Below are 19,873 nucleotides of genomic sequence, written 5' to 3'. Positions count from 1 at the left end.
TCTAAGACACCGAGTCAGTTTAGGAAGTGCATATAGGAGGAAAAGCAAGGAATTACCAAAAATATATTGAAGAAAGAAATATGGAAGCTGTCCCAGATAGAACAAATATAAAGGTGTTACATACCTACTGAGATGTAGAACTAAACCAGATTGCTAGAGTAGTGTCTTGGAACACTAGAAATAATCTGTGATGCTGAGATGCTACACCGTTTGCATGGCATGCATCCTATTAAAGGTCATCTTGATGAAAGGCAGTTGGGGAGAAATAATGATCTCATAAGAAGATATAGCTGCTAAGAACACAAATTTCCTCTCTTCAACTTTGAACATATGTGGCCACATACAGACACTGAATGATAACACCTGAATGAAGTGCTCATGGTTTTGGAGTTGACATACGTGCTGCCCAATACACTGCAATAAATACGAGTTGAATGTATTCATCCTTGTCGGTCTTGTAAGAATAACCACTCATTTTTGATGATGTCATATTTGTTCCTTTGTTTAATTATGAAAAGATAACAAAAATTGTCTTTTCATATTTTGATGGAAACTTTTTAATCTGCAGATTATTAACACTTTCTTCCAGTATCATTGGGGAACCAAACCTTTCATAATTTCCAGTGGATATACTGTCATAGATTGATAGCAAAACCCCAGTGCTTTGATAACTTTTTCATAAATCACCTTTATTAGTAATTTTACATGCAGTCATGCCAGGGATATAAATTTAATTATTTCTTATCCAGGATCATGAAGTCTGAGTGGGCAACGAAGAACAGAGTAGAAACAAGATTTGGGGAAATGTCATTAAAACCATTACTATTATGTTAATATCAAGCTTCATGGTAGTTGTAATTCTTAATATATATTCAAGCATTTATTGAGGCTGAGCTAAAAATGTTTTTTGCTCTTCATATGAAAAAAAAGTCATAATTAGAACATTTGGTTAGTGTCCAAGAATAATGATAAACTGTGATCCAAACATAAGACTTGTGGGGGCTGGGCAGTTGACTCAGTGGGTAAAGTGCCTGAGTTTGGATCTCCAGGATTTGCATAAAAGCTGAGCACATCAATGTATGCCTATAACCCTAGTTTGGGGGAGCAGAGACAAGAGATCCTAGGAGGCTCACTGGTCAGCTAGTCTAGCCAAAATGATGATCTTCAGGCTTAGTAAAAGGCCTAGTCTTCAAAACTTAAGGTACAGAAAGAAGTGAGAAAAAGTATCTTCAGATACATCTGTATAGGCAAGCTCACCTGCAAACATGTGCACACACACATATAATGGTTTTAAAAAGAAATTTTTTTAAATTAAAAATTAAAAAATAAACCTGTGGATTATCTTGAAATAACATCTCCTATATTGATATTACTGAGTATACTTCCTTTAGAAATTTAGCTAGTTTGTAAGAAACTGTCCCCTGGGGTTGGGGATTTAGCTCAGTGGTAGAGCGCTTGCCTAGCAAGCGCAAGGCCCTGGGTTTGGTCCTCAGCTCTGTTAAAAAGAAAGAAAGAGAGAGAGAGAGAGAGAGAGAGAGAGAGAGAGAGAGAGAGAGAGAGAGAGAGAGAGAGAGAAAGAAAGAAGGAAAGAAAGAAACTGTCTCCTAATCACTAGCTGTGTGATCTTATACAATTAATACAACTTCTCTGTAATCTTAACTTTAAAACAAAGCATTGACCCTTGTGTATCTTTTATATCTAGCATTTTTAAATTGAAGAGTAAATTTATTTTATGTGAAATGTCTCTGCAGATATTTTAAACCCATACTCATTTTTCTGGCATATGCTCTTAAAATTTTACTCAAATAAAATAAGATGAATGTAAACTGTAAGTTTGATAGCTCCTACTGCCATTTATTGCTACTATGATAAATCTTACCTTCATAAGAAATGGAATGTAAAGGTTGGAGAGATGGCTCAGCGGTAGAGAGCACTGGCTACTCTTCCAGAGGACCCAGGTTCAATTCCCAGCACCCACATGGCAGCTCTCAACTGTCTGTAACTCCAGTTCCATGGGCTCCAATGCCCTCACACAGACACACATGCAAGCAAGATACCAATGCACATAAAATAAAAAATAAATCTTAAAAATAATAAATAAACAAAATTTAAAGAAAAAATGTAATGCAAAATTTCAAAACTCAATTCAACTCAGGGAGATATAAAAGATTTCAGAAAACATTTTTTTTTTTAGCATTCTGATCATTCACTATTTTACGTGTATGTGTGTGTTCCTGTGTGAGTGGTGTGTGTGTGTGTGTGTGTGTGTGTGTGTGTGTGTGTGTGTGTGTGTGTTTGGATGTGTGTATATGCATGGAGAAATCAGAGTTCCTGCTATTCTTCAGAAGTCATTCACCTTGATTATTGGGACAGGGTATCTCACTAAGATGTGTAGGTGAATGGACAATTAGCCCTGGGGATATGCCTGTTTCTGCATCCTCTGCACTGTGATTACAAGCACAGACACCACTTTCAGCTTTTACGTGGTTGCTGGAGATTGAACTCAAATCCACATGCATGCATGGTAAGCATTTTTTGATTGTTCTATCTCTCCAGCCCCTCAACAAACTATTTTCTAATGAAAGGGAAATACAAACACAACAAGAGAAATTGTGTACATTTTTAGACAATTTTATTTCTACTTGGTTTCCCTTCCAACCTTTTCATTAGAAGAAGGGAATGCTCTAATATTCTAGAAGTGTCTTACTTCACCAAAATGATTACCAAGAATTTTCACCAGCCAGTTGTGGTGGTACACATCTTTAATCCTGGTGCTAGGGAGGCAGAGGCAGATTTCTATGAATCTGTGGACAGCCTATGTATGTGAGTTCAGGCCAGCTGGGGTTATGTAGTGAAACTCTGAAAAAAAACCACAAAAACAAAAACCCAATCAAACAAATCAAAACAAAGACCAACCAGTTCTCATCATCTATCCAGAGAAAAGATCAAAAGCATGCACTGCAAAGCATTGCCTTGTAATATCATTAAGTTCGTTGCCAAGCTATAGGCAACGTCGAGCTAATTCAGTGTTAACCTAGTGTTGTGCCACACCACTTGGTTACCAGGCCATAACTGTACACAGTGAAAGCCCTTGTTCCTTTAAAGGTCATTATATATAATATCCTATCCAGCATTCCTCTAGCAGCAAGTAGCTAACTTCTGCTAGGAACAAAGAAAGAGTTTGCAGAAGTTCTTACTGTGGCACTTATAGCCAGAAAAGCAGCAGAGAAAACGTCCAAAGTGGTGCCCCCTACTGTTTTTGCTCATGGCTCATTTTTCCTCACACCACAAAGGATTTCCTCGACCGGAAGTTCCCTGATAGTCACGTGCCAGAAGGTGCTGAAATTGGCTACCATAACTAGCCAATGAGAATTGTCCCCTGGGAAATTAAGGCCCGCCCCCAAGCAAAGTTCTGAAGGCGGGTAATCGGCATTCTGACGAAAACTGCTGCTTGACCTGAAGTAAAATTGCTCTCCTGGCAACAGTAGTTCAGAACTAACATTTCCTCTAGGCACTGACACCCTGAAACATGGAGCAACTCTACAAGACAGTTCCTAACTTTCTCACAAAACTGTGGGTATTAGTAGACGACGCCGTCTTGGACCATGTGATTCACTGGAGCAAGGTAAAAGATGCGTGGGCGTAAGGAGAAAGATGTAGCTTCAGAAAGAGTCTGTTCTGGGTGCGGGAAAATTTCAGACAGTTGAAGGACAGAGGCACAGGCTATTATTGCGACCCCCACAGCACTTTGGTGGATATTGAGTTTCATATGAAGATGATTAAGCCTCAGTTCACACAGCGCTGTGATTCCTGGCAAAAAAAAAAAAAAAAAATGCTCATTTTCTACCTTTGTTTTTCTCTTCAGAATCACTAAGCATGTGCTACATGAGTAAAAAGTCACTCAGAATTGGACAGCTTCACCATAAAACTATGAGTAGCACATACTCTAGCTTTCCTACTAAAAGCACAAATTACAGAATTTGTTGGGTTTTATTCTGTGGTACTTGGTATGGATGTGAGATCATACATATGTTATATGAGTGCTCTATCGAGCTATACAGCTAGCCCTCACTATTTCTTTCTTTGAAAGATAGGGTCTCAGTATGTAGTCCTGGCTGCCTTAAAACTCACTGTGTAGATCAGGTTGGGAAAAAGGAAGCTTTCCTGCCAAGTGTACCTAAGCTGGGTGTTCCAGGCCTAGCCACTGTCACAGTTTCTGAGAGAATTTGTGATACACATCATTTTATCACTGGGGCATTGTTAAGCCTCTCATTGCATGAGCTGGGTGAATTATGAATGCACTTTTCTTCACTGGGATTTTGATTTTTATTTAGCTTCTAATCACTCTGAATGAGGACAAAATCTTATAGAATCTGTTAAAGGCTAATTGTGGCTACTTCTCTAATGTGATAGTCACTGTGGCATCATGTCCATTTGTTTTTAAAACAGGGTTTCACTCTGTAGCCTAGGTTGGTCTTGATTCAAAATTATCTTACCTCAGCCTGCCCAGTGCTGGTAATACAGGAATGTACTATCACACTCAACTGAGGTAAAACTTTTTTTTTTCCAAGACAGGGTTTCTCTTGTGTAGCTTTGCGCCTTTCCTGGAACTCACTTGGTAGCCCAGGCTGGCCTCGAACTCACAGAGATCCGCCTGGCTCTGCCTCCTGAGTGCTGGGATTAAAGGCATGCTCCACCACCGCCCAGCAAGGTAAAACTTTTTATTAGTAAAATGTCAAACATAAATATAAAGTAGTATAATGAATTCCCAAGTACCACAACTAACTTCAAATAATGATGAACTCATAGCCACTCTTATTTCATAAACAGCTTACTCATAATTCACTTGAAGAAAATAGTGGGTGTCATCTTTAATTTTTAACTTCTTCATGAATATAGATTTTGAGAGGACTGACCAGATACCATAACAGGCTGCTCAGTCTTCTTTTAGAAATCAGATCTCAACTTCAGTTTCCTGAGACTGAGAAAGCAGTTTCTGAAGAAACCACAAACAAAGGCCAATCAGTCTCTAACACTCCCAACAGCAAGGATGTACTACATGTACCAGGCCTAAGCCAGCCCCTGCAGTCAGCACATACTAGGCCAGCCAGCCTTCACAGTCAATAAGCTAAAGGTAATAACCAAATAAGGACAAAGCCTGGGACTTGTCCAGGCCTGCCCCAAAATGGAAAACTGTAGCCCTGACCAGCCCCTAACTAGCCCTAGCCAATTAAAACTTATTAATGTGATTGCCACTTATTTAAGCCAATCATATCTGAAATGACCTAACTGCCCTAGGAACTCTCCTTAGTTATTAAAAGGAGCCCACACATCCCTCTCAGAGTTCTTTCCATTTTGCCTTTGTGTAGGATGTATGGCCCCAGCATGCTGGAATCTTAAGATAATAAACACTCTTGCTTATTGCATATGTGAATGTTGGTCTTTTATCAGACTTCTCCAGGACCCTAACAGCTTTAAAACAAAAGAAATATTGAAGTAAATGTTTTATATTTAAAGAAATTAGATGTGGGATGTAGGTCAGTGGGAAAGTACTTATCTATCATACGAAAGGCCCTGGACTCATCACCAAAACCACAAAAGTATTGATAATAATTTATTAATTAATTAAATTGGCTCAAAGAGTTTAGAGCCAATCTTTCTATCCCACTGAACCATACCCTGGGATTTTCATAATTATGAATTTATGCAAAGTTCATGGTTGCTGTTTCCATGTCATATATAGAAGACATACTCTCAAAGCAAATGTCTTAATCCTCTAGCACTTAAACTCTTCCTAACCCAAGTTCTGCAGTGTTCCCTGAGCCCTGTGTGTAGAGGTCGTGTGGTTGATGTATCAGTTGGGTCTGAGTACTGAACAGACAGTTATTCTATTCATCTTAAAAACTTACGATTTTCTGTAATGCTCTCTGTTTACTGAGAAAAAAATTTCTGTTAGGGTCTGCGAGAAGTCCCATAAAATACCACCATTCACAAATGCAATAAACAAGAGCATTTAATGAAAAATTCCAGCATGTATGGATCAACCATCTGACACAGTGGACAATGGCAACCCCTAGAGAAGCCTGCAGGTTCCTTTTCAGCAGGATCTGGGGGATTCTAGCTGTGGTTAAGTGTACTTTTAAGTGATTGGGTATAGACCCTTATTGGTACAGGAATCACTTTATGACTGGCTCGTGACATCCGGTCAGCAACTGTAGTTGCAGTGTCAGGGGTCTGTTTGCTGTGTCAGGGGTCTGTTTGACTGAAAATAGCAAGAACAGTTTCTGCTTATGGCCAGGTAGGACTCTGATTGGCTAGACTGGATACTTCCTGTGGGTCTGATTGAAGCTAGACGTGGGTCAACATAGGATGGTGGAGTAATATGGCACAGAAGTATTAATAAACTGGACCCTGGAAACAAACAACTGGCCCTATGTTATAAGAGGGGACCTATGCTTCAGTTTCTTTGATGAGAAGTAAGAGTTAAACTTATTTGTAAGGATAAGTATTTAGAATGCAGTTACGAATTATACTGGTTTAGTAAATTGGCAATAGTAGGTTCTTCTCTAGGGTCTGTAACTTCCAACCATAGCTAACTGGTTAAGTTTACTGTGCCAGATATGAATTCCTTCCTACTGAGTGGGCCTTATGTTCACTTAGATGGCTGTTGGTTACTCCCAGAATATAAGTGTCAATATTGCACTTTTCATATGAGGCACTGACTACTACTACTACTACTACTACTACTACTACTACTACTACTACTACTACTACTTCCTTCCCTTGACCAATTACATAGTACTTCCTGGTACTATGGAAGTTAGACTGCAGGAAGGAGATTTTCAGGTTAGATCCAGCTCAAATATTCTGAGTCCTGTGTCCTAAGTGTGTGATGTTGTCAGCAATAGGGATTTACCTTCAACCTCTGAGAAGCAACCAAGAGCAACAGCAATAACTATATTCTTTTGGTAGTCACTTGGAATTTCCCTTATCAACAACTTGAAAGCAGGTTTCCTATATCTCACACTGGAGTTTTTGCTAGATAGTCTCTGGTTTGAGGGAATACTATCACCCCAACTGGCATAATTTTAATTAAACTGTAGATATATATGTATATAATATACTTATATGAATATATTATCTAATTTTATGTAACCACAAGATAATTTGGTTCCCCATGGCCTTTTCAGACATATTTCGTGTTATTTATCCTCCCACCATCTTTTTTGTTGTCCTAAATTTTCCCCACCAGAACCAAGTCTTCCCTCCTGTTTTCCCTTTCATAGCACCCATGTCCTACTATTCCTCTCCACAGAGCCTCCCCCTCCCTGTCTGCAAGTCCCTTTTTACTTTCTTGGTATCTGTGAATACCAAAGGTGATACAATACATCTATGGGTTAAGAATTAGGCCCCATAAATAAGTAAAAACATTCAGCATTTGTCTTTCTGGGTCTGGGTTACCTCACTCAGTATCCTCCTTCAATTTCATATATAAATCTGAAATTTTCTTGAATCCATTTTTTCTTTGTAGCTGAATAATGTATATATGCACCCCATCTCCATCATTCATCCATCAGGTAAAGGACATTTTAGTTGTTTCCATTTCCTAGTTATTGTGAATAAAGAGCTATGAATATGGCTGAGCAAGTATCTGCTGGAGTGAGATGTCTAGTCCTTTGGGCACATGCAGAACAGTGGTATAGCTGGGTCTTAAGATAATTTTTTTCTTTAAAAAGATTTTGAAGATTCTTTACACTGATTTGAGAGTTACTGCACCAGTTTGCAGTCTCATCAATAGTAAATGAGGTGTCCCCCTTCTCTACATCCTAATTAGCATTTAATGTCAGTTGTTTTCTTGACCTTAACTGTTCTGACTAGATAAAATAAAATCTCCATTACCAATGTTTTATAAGGAAAAAAACAAATGAGATACAGAAATCAAAATCATAAACACTCTCAAATAGAAAATCAGAGAAGTTAAAATGTATAAGAGGTTAATTCAGCAAAAAATAATAGTATAAAAAGAAACAAAGAAAACTGCTACAATACTGTATATATCTTGTTCTTTAAATAAATAAAATGTACTTTTATATACAATGCTACAAAAACAGAATATTTGCTTGTTTATGTATAGAATGAAAGCTCATTTTTGAATATTGAAGATGGATAAAATTTGCTTTTGATGGTGATTTTACTAAGCCATTGCACAGTGGGCCAGAAAAACATTTATGGATTTTGAAGATGATATATACTGTAAATCTTCAATTAGGATAGTGGACACTCTAGCACTTTTTTTTTATCTATTGTATTGTATTTTTAAATTATATGTGAGTGAGAGAGAGAGAGAGAGAGAGAATTAGAGATGTGAGTGTGAGATGTCCATGGAACTGTCTTTTGTGATGTGAATGTGCCATGTGAAAGTTTGTTTTGCAGTCCCTAAAACTGTTGGTTAATGTCTTACAAAACAAAAGAAAGAAAGAAAGAAAAAAGAAAAAAAAAGAAAGAAAAAAGAAAGAAAAAAGAAAGAAAGAAAGAAAGAAAGAAAGAAAGAAAGAAAGAAAAAAGAAAAGAAAGAAAGAAAGAAAAGAGAAAGACAATTACTAGTTTTAAATACCTTACATTGGATTGGATTGTTTTATATTGTAAACAAATTTGAAATTGATATTGTTAGAAAATGCTATATGTATATTTCTAATTGTATTTATACCATTCATTTAACAATGTAATGCAAATTTCTATTCCTTGAATGTTATTATTACCAATTATTAGGATATAAAGAAATGAAAGTTAGTAGTTAGACATTACAATAGAACTTGTAGTTATATTAGATATGTTTTAAAAATTGAGCAGAGATGTTTTAGACAGGTCATCTTCAAACCATTCAGAGATCTACAGAATATGGCATTTAAAATGTTTTAATAACTTAGAATTTTTTTTCTTTTTTGAGACATGTTGGCTCCTGGCAGTACCAATCTACTTCAGAGAAAATATGGGCATTGAAGAAACTGCATATGGAGCCATCTTTCATTGTGGCAAAAGTTAGCCACTGGACAACAAAGTATCCTCGAATCAACAGGACAAAATGGACAGACAGAACACGAAACAAGGGACTACTGATTCTTGCCAAAACAAGTGTGGTTATGGCTTTATCAAAAGGCATCTTCTGAGGCCAGGACAATATGGCCCCATCCCTGAAGTGGCCTTCGCATCCGGAAAAGGTACGGTGCCCTTTTCTTCGAAGGCAGCTTAACAGGCAGAGGGCCAATGGCTTCTGTTGTGCAATGGAACAGCAGCTGAAAGCTCATGCCTCTCGAAAGTATACTGGCATTTAATAGAGGGATGTGGAGAAGAAGGGGATGCTGAGATGAAGCCATATATACACAGCCAAGAAGAATGAACAGCTGAATTAAAAAACTGTCAACAATTTCCAGAATTTAAAATCCTGAATCATAACAGGACACTAGTGGAATTCAGGTGTTTCTGGTACATGGACTGCTCTCACCCAATGTGAGGTTGAACTGTTGACCTTGTGTACATGCTACTTCACAAATTAGTCTGTCAGATACACTAAGCCTATAGGCTGAAGATGATGCCCCAACACTGCGGAGAAACCTCAGGTGACTGCCCAGGCAGCTGGCTGTTTCTGTCAACTCACAAATTTTTTGGAAGTTGCTTGCATGCACTTCCTGTTTTTACTTTTGTTAGCTAATATTATTTCGTTCTTGGGTCTCTGAGGGAGTTGAAGATTAGTTAGTTATGGTTGAAAATTAGTTAGTTATAGTTGAAAATTAATTAGAATAGAAAGTGCATTAGATACATCTTGGATTTACCAAAATAGGATAGATAATGGAATTATTTTCTCTGATTTGTCAAATACCTGTTTAGGTATTTATTACTTGTATATATTGTATATAGTCATTGTACTTTTGTATATAGTTTTTCTTTTGTTAGTTATAACCTTTTGCTTTTTTTTCTTTTTATTGAAATAGAAAAGGGGAAATGTGGTGGTATTCTAATTGTACTGAAATGTGATTTTGATTGTATGTTAATAAATAAAGTTGCCCGGGGGTCAGAGCTATTAGAGCCATAGACAGAGTGGCAGTGGTGGCACACGCCTTTAATCCCATAGATCTCTGTGTGTTCAGGGATACAGCCAGCATTAGAGACATATGCCTTTAAGACCTAGGGGGCTGTACATTCAGACAGTGATGAGGCAGTCACGTGTTCAGGTTTACAACCAATGAGAAGGCAGAATGACTAGGGAAATGACTGACACACAAAGGAATAGCTCTCTTTTGGGAAGCTGGGACAGCAGGAGGAAGGGTGAGATTTTAGCTCTGAGCTCTGACCTCTCGGCTTTCTCTTTTACATTGTTTCTGTGTTTCTTATTTAATAAGACGGTTAGTTACATCTACAAAATACAATTAGTCAACATGAAAAGAACAATTGACTGTGGGTTTCCTAGCCACAGAGAATAAATTTACCACACGATTTCTACACTTGAGGTTCAGGGAATATCACAAAAGATGAAGCATATAGTCTGTAAGATACCAGGATGTCTGCTGTAAGATTGTACCTTCTCACTATGACAGAGAAACTACACCCATTGAATCTCAATAACATTGCCTAAAAAAGACCTGAACAATTCCAACAAGGTTGAGGCTGGTATCTAAAATAAACAGATGAATATATATATATATATAAGTTAGAGCTACAAGTAATTAATAATAGCTGAGAGGAGGATAATCATTGTTCTCCAATATGGAGTGGTCATACCTGAAATTGAGTACATATGAGGAACCCTAAATTGATTGACCAAGTTGTATTTATATATGTGCATGAATATGTATGCACATATATATGTATATGTATATATACCTGTGTGTGTGTATAACAACAATGGTCAAAGAATAGGCCATGAATTGTGAAGGATGTAGACATGGGAGGAGTAGAACAGAAGGGATGGAGAGATTATATAATTACATTTTAATTAAATTTAAACACAGAATTGTAGCTAGAGTTTTCCTGCCTTCCCCACAGTCAGGACAAATATCTATCACCCACCAGTCCCACAGCTGCTCAGACCCAACCAAGTAAACACAGAGACTTATATTGCTTACAAACTGTGTGGCCGTGGCAGGCTTCTTGCTAACTGTTCTTATAGCTTAAATTAATCCATTTCTATAAATATATATCTTGCGACGTGGCTCATGGATTACCGGTGTCTTCACATGCTTCTTGTCATGGCGGCAGCTGGCAGTGTCTCCTTCTGCCTTCCTGTTCTTTCTTTTCTCCTCTCTGTTAGTCCCACCTATACTTCCTGCCTAAGCACTGGCCAATCAGTGTTTTATTTATTGACCAATCAGAATAATTTTACATACAGACCATCCCACAGCAGAGAATTCAAAAGAGCAGCTGTAAACATGTTTAATGAGTTCAAAGCATTAAAAATAATATAAACAAAAATAAAGAGAACAGGAATGAATCTAAGAAAATACAAGCAAATGTCTGAGTGAAATATTAAAGATAATTCAGCATATGAAAATTGAATTCAAGACTTAAAAAAATGAAGGCAAATTCAAAGAGAAATAAAGCAGGAAATTTTAAGAAAAACCATCAAATGTAATTAAAAAAACAACATCTCTGTGGAAAACTTCACCATTAGAATGGATCACATAGAATATATAATACCAGGTCTTAAAGACAGGATGGAAAAGCTACATAATTAAAAAAAGAAAATAACAAGTTAAAAACATGAATATTGTATGCAGAAAATGTGGAACACCATGGAGAGTCCAAACCTATGAATTAAGGGTAAAGATGTAACAGAAATATTCCCAGCCAAAGGCAGAACTAATTGTCTTTGTTAGGGCTTCTGTTGCTGTGAAGAAACAAAGGAAAACATTTGATTGAGGTGGCAGCTTATAGTTCAGAGGTTCAGTCCATTATCATCATGGCAAGGGAGCATGGCAACATGCAGCCAAACATGGTGGTGCATACATCTTGATTAAAAGGCAACAGGAAGTAGGCTGAGTGTCACACTGAATGAAGCTTGAGCAAAAGAGACCTCAAGTCCACCCCCACGGTAATCCACTTCTTCCAACAAGGCCACTCCTATCTCTACAAGGCCCAATCTCTTAATAGTATCACTCGTTCTATTGGCCATTTTCTCTCAAACCACCACACTAATACATACATTAAAACCCCAGAAGAAAAATTTTCACATCTATCTATATAGAAAAACTTACCTATTAAATTATAAGATGCTAAGAGAACACAAGCAGACAGAACTAGAAAACATACACAGGTAAAGAAATGGTACTGGCCGGGCGGTGGTGGCGCACGCCTTTAATCCCAGCACTCGGGAGGCAGAGCCAGGTGGATCTCTGTGAGTTCGAGGCCAGCCTGGTCTACCAAGTGAGTTCCAGGAAACGCGCAAAGCTACGCAGAGAAACCCTGTCTCGAAAAACAAAAAAAAAAAAAAAAAAAAACAAAAAAAAAAAAAAGAAAAGAAATGGTACTGAAAAGTTCAATAAAAAGAGGTGATTATTTGATAGAAAATTTTAAAGCAGGGAGGGACTAAAAAGTGTCTTGTAAGTTCTCAAAGTACACAACTACCAATTCAGACTATTGTAGCCAGTAAAACTATATAATAAACTGAAGCAAAAAAGAGAAAAACAAAACATTCCATGATAAAAACAGACTAAAGAAATATATGGTCACTTAAGCCAGCTCTACAGAAGGTACTAGAAAGGATATGTTAGACAGAAAAGAAGGATAAACACAACCAAGAGGCCACAGGAAAAGAATAAATAATAGTCAAAAAAGGTCTAAGAAGAAAAAAATCACAAAATCAACAAAATGGCAGGAATTAATACAAATTAGGATTAATTTTTACAATAAATAAAAGGGATTAATATAAATCTTTTGATTATAACCTATAATAGAAACTTACTAGTTTGTAAACCAATTAAAATGTGTTTTCCCTGAAGTCTGGCCTCACGCTAGTACCTTTACCATTTTGCCTTAGTCTCCTGTCTCCTCCTTTCTTTAAAGATAAGTAATTTTAGTAGGTTAAAGTTAAAACCTTCATTTTTGATTAGACAGAAAAGGGGAAGTGATAGGGGGAATGTCTTTCTGAATGCTGAGAATATGTTTTGCTCTGTTTGGTTGATAAATAAAGCCATTTGGCCTATGGCAAGTCAGGTTACAGGCAGGCCGGAAATTCAAAGGGAGAGCCAGGAAGAAGGCGGGGGAGATGCCAGCCATCCATCCAAGGTGTAACATGTAATGGGATGCAGGTAAAGCCATGGAACATGTGGTGATACATAGATTAATAGCTACATGCTAATTTAAGATATAGAGCTACCTAGCAAAAGGCTTGAGCCATGGCCATGCAGTTATAATTAATAGAAGCCTCTGTGTGTTTACTTTGGGGGACACAAGTGGGAGAGATTTGTCCCAACCTGCCAGCAGGCCGGGACACAGAAAAAAAAAAATCTGCTACAGTTGTTTAGATAAACTGTCATGGCACCAAATTGTCTTCTAATTATATCTGTATGTACATATAGGAAAATTCTATTCCAAGCTTTAGTCAAAGAAGACTTTCTTTATAATAATAGCAGTAATTGCCAAGACTGAGAATGCAGGTGCTGAGAAAAAGTTGTGATTGCTCCTAACAGGATTTATAACCATTCCTGTAAGGATTATGGAACACTCAGAAGAGGGGTAGAAGGAATGTAAAGTTGGAAGATGGAAAAGCTGTGGCATGAATGCTGCGTTTAGGTATTGCACAGCCAATGCAGTCATGACCTCACAGCAGCTCTGGCTGTTTGCAATAGGCCTATTAATATGAGATTCAGCTGATTATGAGACAGTCAGGTATGGAATGTGGAGGGGCTTACAGGACCTAGCCCACTCTAATAATTTTTGGGGAAGGACAGTCCCTGTATTGAAGAGCTCACTATGCTCTAATAGTTACAAATCCATGGTCACATAGATGCTCTTGGTAAAACACACTGTGTCTGATAAAAACAAAAACACAGAAAAACAACAAAACACCTCATAAATGTAGAAAGAAAAGGAAGGTAGGATATAATAGGTGTGGGAGGAGTTTAGAGAGATGGGAGTTATAATAATCAGAACACATGTTACGTGCATATGGAATTTTCAGAGAACAAAAAGAATCTATACTAAAAAAGATTTTGTCCTTTGTGTCAAAAAAGCTGATAAAAAACTCTTTTGAGACGAGGGAGAATAAGCTGACTGGAGATTCACTGTCTGTGATGCTGAGCACTCCAACAAGTCAGTTCGAGGTTAGAAAAATAAAACAAAACTGTGACTAGTCATTTTGATGTGAAATGCATCAAGTCATCCTGTATAGACTAAGGCTGATTTGGAAAAGTCAATTGTCCCACCCCCTGATTCCGTTTCATGGGACTTCAATGGATAAAGGGGAATAAAAGCAAAGCCATAAATCCTACTATTGAGAAACCCCTGAGGTATGTTTTACCAGATCTCATTTATATAAATTGGACTTACAGAGGCATCCCAAGGGTATGGCAAATCAGAGCAATTCATTCTTATGGACTCAGATCTTTATAGCTCTAAAGGACCTTGGAGACTATATAATTCAGCTTCTTTGTTTTACAGATATGTAATCTGAGGCCCAAGGGGATCCCATACAGCACCTTATTAGCAGTAGTTAGTATAAAATCCAAAACTCCAAAAGGCTCTTCCACTGTTTTACCATAAGTACCTGGGTTTCTGGATATTTTAGAAAAGTGCCTCTACTACTTTTCTGAAAGAGACTGATGCTTTCTGCTTCAAGTAATCTGAGGATCACTTTATTTCTGCTCCTTCTCCAAAATTCATATATAACAATGTAAACACAATTTTTGTATATACTGCTAATGCCTCAGAGACCTCAACATAATTCTTGCATATAGAGACTTTCAGATCTCACATCCTGCATATTACCATACTTTCTGGTGTAAAATGTAGAGTCAACTACTGTATCTTGGAATAATTATACTTGTTCCATTCTTGGTGCCAGCTGCATCCTGAGACCAGCTAACTTGGAACAGAAATGGCCATGAACATTTTGAAAGAAACTGGGGAAGTGGAAGAGGGAAAACCAGAAGTATCAAGGGTGGAATTTCCTGCTGCATATACTTCTGGTGTCTAATATCTAAATATACGTGACTTTCTTGAAAGAGGATATTAGATTCAACAGATTATATTCTGTTACTTATGTGAAACCCCAAACATATAAACACTTCCACTAGCCAATTCACCATGACAGGTTCTAATAGGTTCTCCATTGTTGCCAATCCAGTGTTGCACTTTTTTTTTTTTTTTCGAGACAGGGTTTCTCTGTGTAGCTTTGCGCCTTTCCTGGAACTCGCTTTGGAGACCAGGCTGGCCTTGAACTCACAGACATCCGCCTGACTCTGCCTCCCGAGTGCTGGGATTAAAGGTGTGGGCCACCACCGCCCGGCAAGTGTTGTACTTTTTAAATAAGAACCTTAGACACATACTATGTTTGTCCTTCTGAGTCTGGGTTACCTCACTCAGGATGATATTTTCTAGTTCCATCCATTTGCCTGCAAATTTCATGATATCATTGATTTTTACTGCTGAGTAATACTCCATTGTGTATATGTGCCACATTTTCTTTATCCCTTCTTCAGATGAGGGGCATCTAGGTTGTTTCCAGGTTGTTGCTATTATAAATAATGCTGATATGAATGGAAGGGATGGCTAGACTTCGACCCACAGCTCCAGAGAGACTAGCTAACAGGAAAAGACCCTAGGAGGGACACATGGATGACCCTGCAAAGAAGTGGATGAGATCTACATGAGTGGACTGGGTGTGGGGGGGTGGCAGAGGGTGAGGAGTATAGGGTGAGAACATAGGGAAATGGGAGGGTCAAGCTGGAACAGAGACAGAGTGGGAGGGCAGGGAGGGAGATACCATGATAGATGAGGACATCATGGGAATAGGAAGAGGCAGGGTGCTGGGGAGGCTCTCAGGAATCCACAAGGTTGACCCCACCTTGGTCTGCTGGCAGTGGTCCAGAGAGTGCCTGGACTGTCTACTCTGGTGACCTTTCTAGAAAATAACCTAGCTGTCATCATAGAGCCTTTGTCCAGTGACTGATGGAGGCAGATGCAGAGATCCAAGTCCAGGCACCAGGCTGGCACCAATTGATGAGACCAATTGATGGCACCAGGTACCAACTGATGAGAGAGAAGAGGGATTCTGTAGGCAGGGAACATTGAGATCATGATGGGTAGACATGCAGAGATGACCGGCCACACTAGTGGAAGCCATGAACTGTAGACTAGTGGCTGTGGAGCCCCCATGGGACAGAACTAGGTCCTCTGGATACAGAAGACAGTTGTTTGGCTCAGTGTGTTCTTTTCTTTTTTTTTTCGGTATTTTTATTCTTTTTTAAAATTTTTCTTAAGAAATTTTCTATTCACTCTACATACCACCCACAGATCCCACCTCCTCCCTCCTCCCACCCCCCAGCCCTCCCTCCCAAGCCACCCCACATCTCCACATCCCCCAGATCAAGATCTCCCATGGGGAGTCAGCAGAGCCTGGCATACTGAGCCTAGGCAGGTCCAACCCCTTCCCACTGCACCAAGGCTGAACAAGGTGTCATACCCCAAGCACCAGATTTCCAAAAGCCTGCCCATGCACCAGGTACGGAACCTGATCCCCCTGCCTGTATGCCCCCCAAACAGTTTGAACCAAACTACCATCTTCTGTATGCAGGGGCCCTAGTCGAGTCCCATGGAAGCTCCACAGCCACTAAAATTTCTTTCCTATGCCTTACAGTTGATTTTCTTGTACCCAGTATGGGAATGGTTGCTTTTTTTATTCCCCGCAAAATATTTTATGAGTTTCAGTGTATCATTAGAGTCTTTTTTCCTCTTTTCTTTCCTTTTTTTTTTGTTTTCTTTTGTTGCTTTTTGGAGACAGGGTTTCTCTCTTAACAGTAATTGCTGTCCTGGAACTGAACTCACTCTGTAAATCTGCCTGCCTCTGCCTTCTGAGTGCTGGGACTAAAGGCATGAACCACCATGCCCGGATTTATTAGAGGCTTTTAAGTAGTCTTTTTGAATCCTATCATTGTCATAATTGTAAATATTTCCTGCCATAACCCCATTTACTGATAAGTCTATATTCTAATGCTATTCATCACCTTGTCTGTAGTTTCTTATAGATGATCTGTTCCCAAAGCTAAGTTTACTCTTACCTGTTGCTTCTTTTGTCTCTTGATAATTCTAGACACTAGCATACATGCTGTATGTAATATTGCTTGCTGCATCATACTTTAATATTTTGCATCGAATATTGAGAATCAGAAAATTTTTGTATTTATCTACCCCCACTCACACTTCCTATCCTGTAGTTAATTTTATTTTACAGATGTATGTTAGAAATTCTTAAAATACCATACTCACGGCTTCTTAGTCACTAGTGTAGTCTCTCTAGAAAGTAATACCAAGATTAATTTGTGCAAAAGGATAGGATGTTGGACTGAATTAGAGGTCTTTCACTTTTTTGCTTTAGTGTCCATTCTCCATTGATTTTCTGGATTATGACTAGAGATACATCTCACTTAGTTTGGGTTTCTATTGCAATGATGAAATACTATGAGCAAAGCAACTTGGAGGAGGAAAAGGTTTACTTGGATTACTCTTCCACATTATTGTTCATCATTGGAGAAAGTCAGGACAGAAACTTAAATGGGGAAGGAACCTAGAGGCAGAAACTGGTGCAGAGACCATGGAGGACTGCTGTTTACTGACTTGTTCAGCCTGCTTTCTTATTGAACCCAGGTCTATCAGCCTAAGGATCACCCCATGCTCAATGGGTTAGACACTTCCATATTCATCAGTAATTAAGAAAATGCTCTACAGGCTTGCCTAGAGCCTAATCTTATGGAGGTATTTTCTTGTTTGGGGTTCCCTGCTTTCAGATGCCTCTAGCCTGTGCCAAATTAACACAAATTTAGTCAGTGAAATATCCAAAGAACAAAACACATTACCATTTCTTTAGTGGGTAGTTTTGGCTTTGTAGGAAACATTCTTGAAAATCTGGATGGGTCAAATGCATTGCAGACATATTCAAGGTCTTTATTTTCTGTATTTGGAAATACATCTCTTGATAATAGGGCCACTCAGCCATTTTATCTGTTGGTTTACTTATCTCTGGAACTGAGAAAAAAACTTGGACTGCTAGCTCCCATAGGAGACTTTCTTTGTATGCTTTGCAATGGATTCTCAACAATAGGCTTTATTGAACAATACAAGATTTATTAGGAAACCTAACTTCACATGGATCCACATCATCCTCAAGCTACTTAGTCATGACACTATGATTTGTCTTCAAATGATATTGAGCTACTCTAGCATAGACAATAATACAATCATAAGAAAACTTAAGATTATATAGACACAAATTCTAGGGGAATTTCCATAGTTATTAAAGGACTAGAGTCATAATTCTAGAGGAAGAGATGGAAAAAATGTTTATATAAGAATTCTATTATTGGGCCAGGTATAGAGGTATACAGCTTTAATCCTAGAACTGGTGAGCCAGAGGCAGGTCGATTTCTGTATGTTTGAGGTCACTGTCATTTATATAGCACATTCCAGGCTAGCCAGGGATAAATAGTAAGACACCCATGTCAAAATCATTACAGGGTATTGCCAATTTCTTAAGCTTTATGTTACACACACACACACACACACACACACACACACACACACACACACACAATCTCCCTTAGCTATCATAGAAGTTCCATCCTAAGTGGCATTATTCTCATGCTACAAATACATGTCTAATCTTCCCAGAAAGTGAGTAATTTACCTATAGTTGCATGAGTTGCTGATTTGGAATTTGCATTAACTTTTAGGTATGATTCAAAGCCATAACTGTGGATGGAGATGAAATATCATAAAGAGATATTGAGGAAACATAATCCAGTAGCTCTGATGTCAAAATCCATGTTACTATTAATGAAGTCAGGAATACTTTTCTTGAGTTTTTTTAAATAGATTTTTTACTCTATCTGCTTGTGTGTGTGTGTGTGTGTGTGTGTGTGTGTGTGTGTGTGTGTGTGTGTGTGTGTAAGTATTTGTATATCAGTGCAGGTGCCCGAGGAGGCCAGTAGTATGGAATCCTGGGTTTGTGTGCTGCCTGATATGAGTACTTAAGAGCCAAATTATTTTTCTCTGCAAGAAAAGTAGATGCTTTCAACTCCTGAAAGATCTCTTCATCCAAAGTTTCTAATTCTCAAATCTTAACTGTCACTATGAAACTCTTATCTGGTACTCTAAGGTCTTCACAGGACACAAATGAAGAAATAAGTAAAGACTCTCAAACTCCTTCACATTTTTCTTCCTCTTTTAAGAGAGAAGGCACCAAAGATTTATTCCTGGTTTAATTTTCCTTCATAATATATTGTCTTAAACTCAAATTATACCTCCATGATCCCAAATTAGATCTAAGAGACATAGCGAATATTCATTTTTGTTCCACATAGCAAATCTTTAGTGTTTGAAGGCAGGAATCTGTACCACTCCTGCCGTATTCACATTTTACGTTTTTTGTTTCCTTTCTTCTAGAACAGAGCATAAATTATATTCCAAATTTCTTTCAATGTTTTTTTTTTCTGTGTCTTCAATGTGGTTCCTACGTAGAGTACCAAATTAATTGCAGAAATCTCAGAGAATACAGCACTGACCAGTCTGTAGCAAAGAAGTACCCCAGCATTGTAATCTTCTTGGAGGAGTGCAACAGTTTTTCTGCTAACTGTGCTACTATTTCAAGCCTCAATTTATTAGAAAG

Source organism: Peromyscus leucopus, chromosome X, assembly GCF_004664715.2.
Source record: "Peromyscus leucopus breed LL Stock chromosome X, UCI_PerLeu_2.1, whole genome shotgun sequence".
NCBI classification, from domain to species: domain Eukaryota; kingdom Metazoa; phylum Chordata; class Mammalia; order Rodentia; family Cricetidae; genus Peromyscus; species Peromyscus leucopus.
Note: the sequence above shows the minus strand (reverse complement) of the source record.